Source organism: Malania oleifera, chromosome 2 (genome assembly GCF_029873635.1).
Source record: "Malania oleifera isolate guangnan ecotype guangnan chromosome 2, ASM2987363v1, whole genome shotgun sequence".
NCBI lineage: Eukaryota > Viridiplantae > Streptophyta > Magnoliopsida > Santalales > Ximeniaceae > Malania > Malania oleifera.
Window position 1 is genome coordinate 110,921,315 of NC_080418.1, and position 9,551 is coordinate 110,930,865.

The following is a 9,551-nucleotide window of genomic DNA, read 5'->3' on the forward strand; positions in this document are numbered from 1 at the left end:
CCCTGTTGAAGACCCCTAGAAGCATGCACTTTATCAGTAGTTGACCATTAATCAAAATAAAATACTTAACAGTTAAGATGCATTGATCAATCCACTGAATCCAAAAACTTGGAAATCCCATTTTTGCAAGAATGCTCAAAAGACAATGTCATTCAATAGAATCATAAATTTATACATATCAATCTTGATCATTGCCCACTTGCCCTTCCCTTTCTTACACTTGTTAATAAAATTAATGAGTTCTTAAGCAAGAAGAATATTATCCAAAATCAATCTAACTATAACAAAAGCACTTAGAAACCAAAGAATCTAAAATCGGACTCAACTTATTAGCCAAGGCTTAGGCTAATAAGTCGCTAGTCCCTGATGGATTGAGGATTCTCAGTTTTGAGTATAAGAGTGATATTAGTCTTGTTCCACACCTAAAGCAAATAAATGTTTACAGCAACATAGATATTTGAATCGATAATATTTCAGAACTTATGATAGAAACCATTAGGACCAGAAGCTTTAGAACCACAATTCTAAGAGGCAGATGTATTGATCTCTTCAAAATAAAAGTCTTTCAAAAGCCATTCTTTTTGGTCCACTTTTAAGGCATGCGCGCATACACACATACATATATATTTCAATTTATCTTAAATTTTAACCAAATGAAGATTTTTTCTAATAATAAGGTCTAGACAATTTAAATATGGTTTTATCCAAATTGTTGAATTGTTTGATATTATATAAAGCCTTTTTTTTTTTAATAAAAATATTTGATCATACTTTCAAAAGATAGGGATATTTTTGTATGTAAGATTTTATAGTATAAAAGTGTTTTTTTTTTTTTGAAGAAAGTTCAACATTGTTTTTAAAAGATTTGGATACTTTTTGCACGCATATATAAAATGTATAAACTTATTCTTGCTAGGAATTTTCAATTTCACTTTCAAAAGATAAGGTTTTTTTTTTTTTCTGTTAACAAAATAATTTGCTTTATTTGAATACATGAGAAATTTTTTTCTTAATTCTTCACAAGATAAGCATCGTTAACATTCGAAACAGCACTCATTGTGTCATATAATCATTTTAAATAACAAATACTATATATAGCTTTTTTTTCAAGTTCTATTAAATAAGGACCAGACTTCTCACATCGGTGATCACATTGGCAATTAGACCTGACAAAATGGATAAAATACTATTAATATGAATCGAATACAACCTAGTTAAACCGACTCATAACTTATCCGCACATTAAATGAGCCAAACATAATTTTAATTTTTTTTATTTGCCTATAAATGAGTCAGTTAACGGATTTAGATTTTTATCTGATGAATATTTGTGTAATGCCCCGAACCCTTAAACCCGAGTCCGGCGCGTTATACCTGATAAAATCTCTGATAATCCATAATTAACATATACGCAGCGGAAAACATAAATATAATCTCCCAATTATAATACCAGAGTTTTCTAAAATCTATCTATAAACCATAATAAATTATTCATCACCTGCATTTTCATAAATCCATAACTCCCAAAACAATTCAGTATTTTCAAAATTATTCCTTACTCAATAGCCTTAAAACATAAAGACATAAAACATAAATATTTACATTCCCCAAATATAACATTGAAATATACCCTTTTCTTTTTCTATTTCCCAATAACGCTATAAAACATCGAGCTCTCAAAGCTCGACCTCGAGGATGTCTTGAAAAAGAAATACATTTATATTCGGATGAGACATATCTCAGTAAGAGAAGAACAAATATATTAAACTCAGCGTGTGGCCATCATGAGATTATACATATCATTTTATAATATTTGCAAATCATTAACATAATACTGAAAGTCATTTTCTGAACCTAACAATCACATGCAAAGGTTTACTCACGAGATTACCCAAGGATAGGGGTGATTACCCACCCATACAAGTAGCATCCCTCTGCTTTAATTATTAGGTAACCCGAAGGTCACTATTAAAGCATACCAGAGTACTCACCTTACTCAGTAAACCCTCAAGTGTTAACTTGATCTCGTACTCACGCATTCAACAACAGTTTACTGGTAAATGCCCTAAGGATAGGGAATTCTACCCGCCTATACAAGTAGGTTCCCTCTGCCCTAATGTGTTATGCAGTTACTGCCACATCTGAAACTATTAGTGCACTCGCCTTACTCAGCAAGCCCTCAGGCGAAAAATGCGCTCCGCCCAAGCGTAACATGCTCTACTAGTATAAATACTTTTAATATCATAATACATTATTATTTTCTGTCATTATTCAATCATTCACATTCTTTCATGTTCATAACCTAACATTTCCTTGTATTTCACTTTAAGTGACTCTTTCTCATTTGTATCATTCACATTTCACATTTCATTTCATTGTACTGTCATTCCTTGTTATTTCATTTCATAACATTTTCATTTCATTCCTTTTGTACTACAACCGCTCTTTAGCCATCATCAGTTAGTCCACATAAAAATGCGTTAGAATCTGCTATAGTTAGTCCACATAGAAATGCGTTAGAATCTGCTAACCCGGCTTTCAACTGTCGTACCTTTAAATGGTTGCATTTAACATACACAGACAACATTGTCCATATCATATTTTATTCTCATTGCTTTACTTACTTTGCATCTCATACATTTAACATATAATTTGTACAGATTCTCATACCGCACAATTTAGTAGTAAAATTCATACATATTTCTCATAAAATAAGTCAACCCACATTTAACATTTATATGTTCAAAATACATTTCATTTCTTATTTAATTCATCAGAAAATTCTTTTCACTTTCATTCGTTCACTTTCACATATACATAATTATATCGACAATCCTAGGCTCAGAAAACATAAATTTTATGACTGACATTTTAAACCCACATAAAAACATATATATATATATATATATATATATAAATAACACATAATCATTTTTAATTCATGAAAAACCTGATTTAATATATAAATTTCCCCCTTACCCGATTTCTTGAACTACGCCAACAGGCACCCTGAAAAGATGTCTGCGGCGCTCACCCGGACCCTGAAATTAAATTCCTAGTTCCAAAAATTATTCTTGAATAAAATATTATTTAAATATTTTCTAGGGTTATAATTCCTAAATAAATAGTAATACCCACAAATATATCCAAATTGCCAAATTTCCCAAATCTCACTCTCGCTTTGGAGTGGGACCTAAAAAACCCCAATTGAAAAATTATGTACGCCAAAATGACGACGACGATGACTAGGACCCCGTGGTAGTACTCGATCATCGATTTAACAGCATATTTACAGAGAAATTGAGAAAATGGAAAAAAATTACCTTTCCCCAAGAGTAGGGCGTAAGCCGTTCCCACGATAAATCTACTTCAATAGAAATGTCGGCAGCGGAAGCGGAAATCCAACGGCACCTTCCGTTTTCCGATCCGCTGCAAATCCGTCGAGAAATTGAGAGAAGGAGAGAGACGGAGACAAACACGCAGGAGATATTTTTAGGGGGGGTGCATGAAACAGTCTCTGTTCTTCTTCTTCTTCTTCTTCTTCTTCCTCTTTCTTCTTTCTTCTTTTACTTTATATATATATATATACATACATATCTTATTTCAATTAGTTTTTTTTTTAATCCAATGTAAAAATGTTTAATTTAATAACTAATTATTTAATTATATAATTTATCTCAATTTAATTTAATTTCTTTAATTTTAAATTTTTTTCTTCTTTTTCCCATGCCATTCCTTTTATTTATTTATCTGTTATTTTATTTATTATATTTTTTTTTCAAATTATTTTAACCCTTTTAAATTTTCGGATCTTTACAATTTGTCTATCCATTAACAACGAATGTTTAAATTCATTGATAATCTCATATGTTATTGCTTATTAGACATTAACTCAATTAGTATAAGCTATATTGACCAAGACATAGCTCCACACTCTCAACTGTTGTATTATTACTGTATGCGCCTTTGGGTCTACCTTATGCCCACATTCAAATTTAAGGCCAAATATGCAATTTTCTCGTAATCAAAATAAAAACCTCTAAATTCATGTTCTAAAAAATAAAAAAGATATATAATTTTGTGATTCATTATTAAATGTTTAACAATTACTAAATTATAATTTTAAAATAATTTAATTATTATATTACAGAATAAATTATTCATCAGATGAAAAAAAAAATTATATTAGAGATGGGAATATGAATTATTAGCCATTTGTCACAGATTTTTCGATTTGAACAATCATAAATCCACAATTTAAATGCATCGGATATGAATTATAATATCCTCGCCCGATAATCCACCTAAATCACCACAATCTATCCGACCTTATATGCTTTGTCAAGTTTACATTGGCTCTTCTTTTGTGATTGACCGAGAATGTTTCCTAGGAATCTATAAAAATAAAAAAAGTCTTTATAGGTTTCTTTATCTCAACTCATGGCAAAATTGGTTGAAGAAAAAAATAAAATATTTTTTTGGTATTTTGCATGAAAATTCGTTAATTTTGTTATTGGAACAATAAATATGATTATTTAAGGTTTGCTTGGTTATAAAAAAATAATTTTTATTATTTTTAAAATCTTATAAAAATTAATAAATATAACTTTTTGTATAAAAAAGCTAAAGAACAATAAGAAGTTTTGGTACTATTATTTGTTGAAGATAATTTTATTTTCTATTTCAATTTTTTAAATAACTACCAAAATGTCAGTTTTTTTTAATTTTCTAAATTTATATAAGAAAATCAAAAAATATTTTTATTGTTTTCTAGATTTATGTTGTCTTATGCAATTTGTTTTACTTGTAATTATTTAAAAATTTAGAAATAAAATAAATAAAATATGCTTTCCACAACTAAATAGCAAATCCTCTATTTTTTTTCCTTTTCAATAAAAATATTAAAAAAATTTAAAAGTAAGTTGACATTTTTTTGTAAAAAAATTAAAATTAAAATAAATAGTATTTTCGCAACTAAATGGGCACTAGGTATCTCTTGAACTCCCAAACAGAATGAACATGTTTTTTTTTAGGGCAATTTTCAACAAAATATGTTGTTTTATAGGAAGTTTTTAGAGTAAAATATTATTCCTTTTTTCAAAAAATAACAACAAAAAATTCATGCTTCCAAACATAATCTAAAATAAAATAAGTAAATAGAAATTAAAAATAATAAAATATTAAGAAAGAATAATAATAAAAATAGATAACTTTTTTCATTGATAAAGACAAGACACATTTGAATTAGAAAAAAATTAAAATATATTCAGGGACAAGCTTTTGATGATTAAAAAAAATCAAACAAATTCAAGTAGAGTTTTCTAGAACACATCAATAAGCTAAAAGAACCATGAAAGTATAAAATGAGATTATAGGAAATTAAAAAACTAAGAGAATAATGTTAGAGCATTGGGATGGAAGGGCAAGACAAAGTTAAGACATTAACTTGGAATGTAGAGACCCGAACCCGAGCGGGATCCTATATATATAATTATTCAGCGAAAGCAAATAAATCTCAATTTTTTTTTATACCAGAACATTAACTAGTTTCGTTACAAATGTATTTCAAATATTTAAAAATTCTTATTCCTAAAATTCTAAATATACAAACGTAATTCAAATGGTATTATACAAATTTTTATTCTACTCTACACTTTCTATTCCCATCCATGTACTTGTTATGCCAAATTTCTGGTGCACTCTTCAGAATTATCTTAAATGTAAAATAATGATTGGGGTGAGACGGCGTTGAGTAAGTAAATAAGATTATTATTAGTGTCTGGCCAAAATGAGCTTTCACAGTATCATATTTTGAAAAATAATATTTAATACTATAAGTTCAAAACTGCTTTTAAAAATAAACGTAAATTTAAAAATTTCTACATAAAACTTTTACCATCAATTATAGCAGTAAAATTTTATAATTATACACTGCAACTATTAAACTGAACTTGTTAACTTTAAAAATTGTAACTATAGTACTATATATATACTTTCCCTTATACGATTCCTTCAGATCATCATCTAGACACAAAAATGGCTCTGTTCATATAAACATATACATTTCCTTCAAATCGTCATTTGGACATCAAATAGCTTTGTTCACATAATTATATATATATATATATATATATATATATATATATATATATATATATACACATATATTGTAAAAACCTCCTTTAGGTCTATTATTAACTTTTTGAGTCTAATCCCTGTTTTGATGCTGACAAAGCATATGTATCTTACCTGTGCACTGAGCTTATGAACAGGGTTAATTCTTTGCACGCATGGATGATAAAGATACTATTGATGCCATAAGGAACTCATTGCTCACACCGTATAATGACGTTTGGAGAAGCAAAAGGAATGAAGACCACTATTGTCAATTGTATTTGCATTTAATTTTGTTGGTTTATAATAATTTCATTTCAAATGAGTTTGTAATAATTATTGCATGTCATGCATATAGGTTTTGTAAGCTCAACATGACCATAGGGTACCGAATGACCTTAGGGCATGGTCGACCGACATCGGATTTTTTCGATGTCCTCAAATGGCCTTAGAAAAGACCTTAGATCCCAACACATATGCACTAATAAGTCTCCATAATATCTTGCCATTCAGGGGATCAAATTGAAATAGATTGAACATAATAGGCATAAAATGAGAGAAGTTGGGCGACCGAACCCTAGGAGTAGTGCATTCATTGCACTAGAGTTTATTTGCATCATCTTTAGGTCATTATCAGTTGTCTCTTTTTCTTTCTTAGGTACATCTTTGTTGTCTATGATTTTAGTATGGATGAGGTCACCATATGTGACTACTTTCCAAGCTTTCCAATCTTTGGTTTGTAAGTATATTCTCATTTGTTGTTTCTAGAAAGTGTAATTTACACCACAAAAGATAGGAGGTCTAGAGGAGGATTGACCTTTGGTAAAGGGAGATACACCTAGGTGTGTCATAGGGATCTTTATGTAGCTTCTAGTTTAAGATTTACTACAATCCTGCTCTGACACCAATTGAAAAGTGAGGTGTATTCCCAAGAGGAGGGGGATGAATTAGGATTTAAAAATTTCTTTGTAAACTCTTTGTTTTACAAGTTCCTTTTGTTAGGTGTTAACCCCAGCAAATGTTCTTTATGATAGTCATGCAAGCACAAAGATAATGATCAACAATCTTTTGAACTTTAATCAACAACCATACCAAGTTCAAAAGACCAGTTTGGTTAAATTCTTAGGTTTTCTTAATATTCAAAATTAGCATCAATGAATAAAGATAATATCAAGGTGATTTTCAAATCATCGAATAAATCAAGCTTACAACTTTCCTTTAACAGAATAATGAATCTCAAGTTTAATATTCAACACTTTAGAAATTTTAATCTAATCAACTCCTTGATTCAAATCAATATTCAATATTCAATTTCAAATTCAAACCTTTGATGTGAAGGCACGGCTAATCAAATTTAAGAATCAATTTAAGATGGTTTAGAAACCAATATCAGATTTTAAACTTAACCCAAAATTTATTCATTTACTACAAGCAATGAAATATGATTCTCGAAGATTTGATTTTTGAAAACAATTCAGATTAAGGCTTCTGATGATTCAATATTCAAAAATTTAGAACTTTGATGAATTTATCAAACCAACCAAGCAAGTTATTTTATGCTGAGTTTAGATGTGCTTCAAAATCAAGATTCTAGCAATCTCCAAGGTTTAGCAAGATATAAAGATCATACACGCAATTAATATCTTTGTAGAAATTTAAAGAGAGTAGGGAGAAGAGCTTAGAATTGGATTTTTATAATGTTCAGCTCAAGGTCTACATCCTTGCCCCAAGCAACTGCTGTGAGGATTCCAACTTTCTTTATTAGGCCAAAGTTACAACCTCTCTCCCTAAAAGGTGGAGTTCGCCTCTCTAACAAGAATCCCCTCCCGCTAGGCAATGATTTAATCCCCTGAACTGTCAAAACAAATCTCTCTCTAACAAGAATACCCCTTTTTGCTAGTCCAATTATTCAACAATCCTGAACCATAAAAAACAACAAGAGAAACAAGAGCCTTGTGTACAATAACACTCTCAACAAGAGCAGATTAGTACAATTGAATGTCACAATATACTTCAATCAAAATCAATTTATAAAGATGAAGCTCAGATGATTATTACCGAATTTCTGATTTAGAATTGAAATTCTCAATGTAAATAGTTGGAAGAACCTTGGCTTTGTCAGCAATAGCATAACAATAGCTTTTAGAAAATTTTAGCAGCAGTATTTTGGAATTTGTATTATGTGCTTGCTAGTTATTATTTAATTTTTGAAATCAACATGTATTTATAGAGTTAAAATGTAATTTTTTATGTTGCCCAAGTTGCTTGGAGTGTTTCCCAAGTTTTCACAAAGTTTGGAGCCCAAGAAATCAAATTTAGAAAGTTTCCAACGCTATTTTTAAAAATTAAAACCCGAAGGTCAGTCGACTAAACTATTGAGGTTAGTTGCCTGATCTTTTAATTCAGCGTATTTTTGAAACATAGTACAGGGTCAGTCTCTTGACTCGTTTCTATCTGCTTTCTTAAAAAGCTCATAAAATGTCAGTCACCTGTCCTGCTGTTAACTTCAACCACCCTTCAGTATTTTGGATATAACGTTCACTATAAAACTCCAAATAATACGATCTTGGTATCAAAAGAAAGTTAAGAAAAAATCCTACAACTTTCATGTTGAACTGTTTTGAAGATAGGAAACCATTAATGGAGAAAATTGCATATCAATGCAGATATAGAAAAAAGAAGGGAGTTTGGAGAATCCTGTTTTGGTGCTTTTCATTCCAAAAATAATTTTAACCTTTTTGAAATAACTTTTGACTTTATAAAAATATTTTCCAAGTATTTTAAAAGGTATCTAGGTTCAACTAATTAACCTAAGAGGTTCATGCATCCATATTGAAATTGTTTGAAATACTTATGAGACTTCTTAAAAGATTATAACTTTCTAAGCGCTAAGTCTTCATGTATTTGTTTTGCTCTCAGTATCTTCACATATTTGTTTTGATTTCCTTCATGTTTGACTTTAAGCTTCAATAGTCCTTAGCTTAATAAGATTTTGTAGCATTAAGTTCGAGCTTTTAAAAGACTTTGTCAAGCACTTGTTCTTGAACACTTGAGTTTTGAATTATCACTTAACCAAATATGTTAAGTTCCTTTACTTTGTTATCATCAAAACAAGATTTTAAGTCTTGTGAGACCAACATATAGTCATACGTGTAAGTTGAGAAATAAAAAGGGAAAAGTTTTAAATGGAAAATTGAAGGTTATAGAGAAACCAAAAAGGTTCGCAGGGTAAGAGAGAAGTTTAAAAGAGATTTATTTGGGAATTGTTAAAGGCTAGGAAGACATTACTCATTAATCAAATGAATGTGAATGGGTGTGCTTCAATTTTAATTTTTGGGACATATGTGAAATTACTAAAATCATGAATTTATAATGAAGGGTGGCATTGAAATTTTAATATTTGTCACTTTAAAAACTATTGTGATTTTACCTTTAAC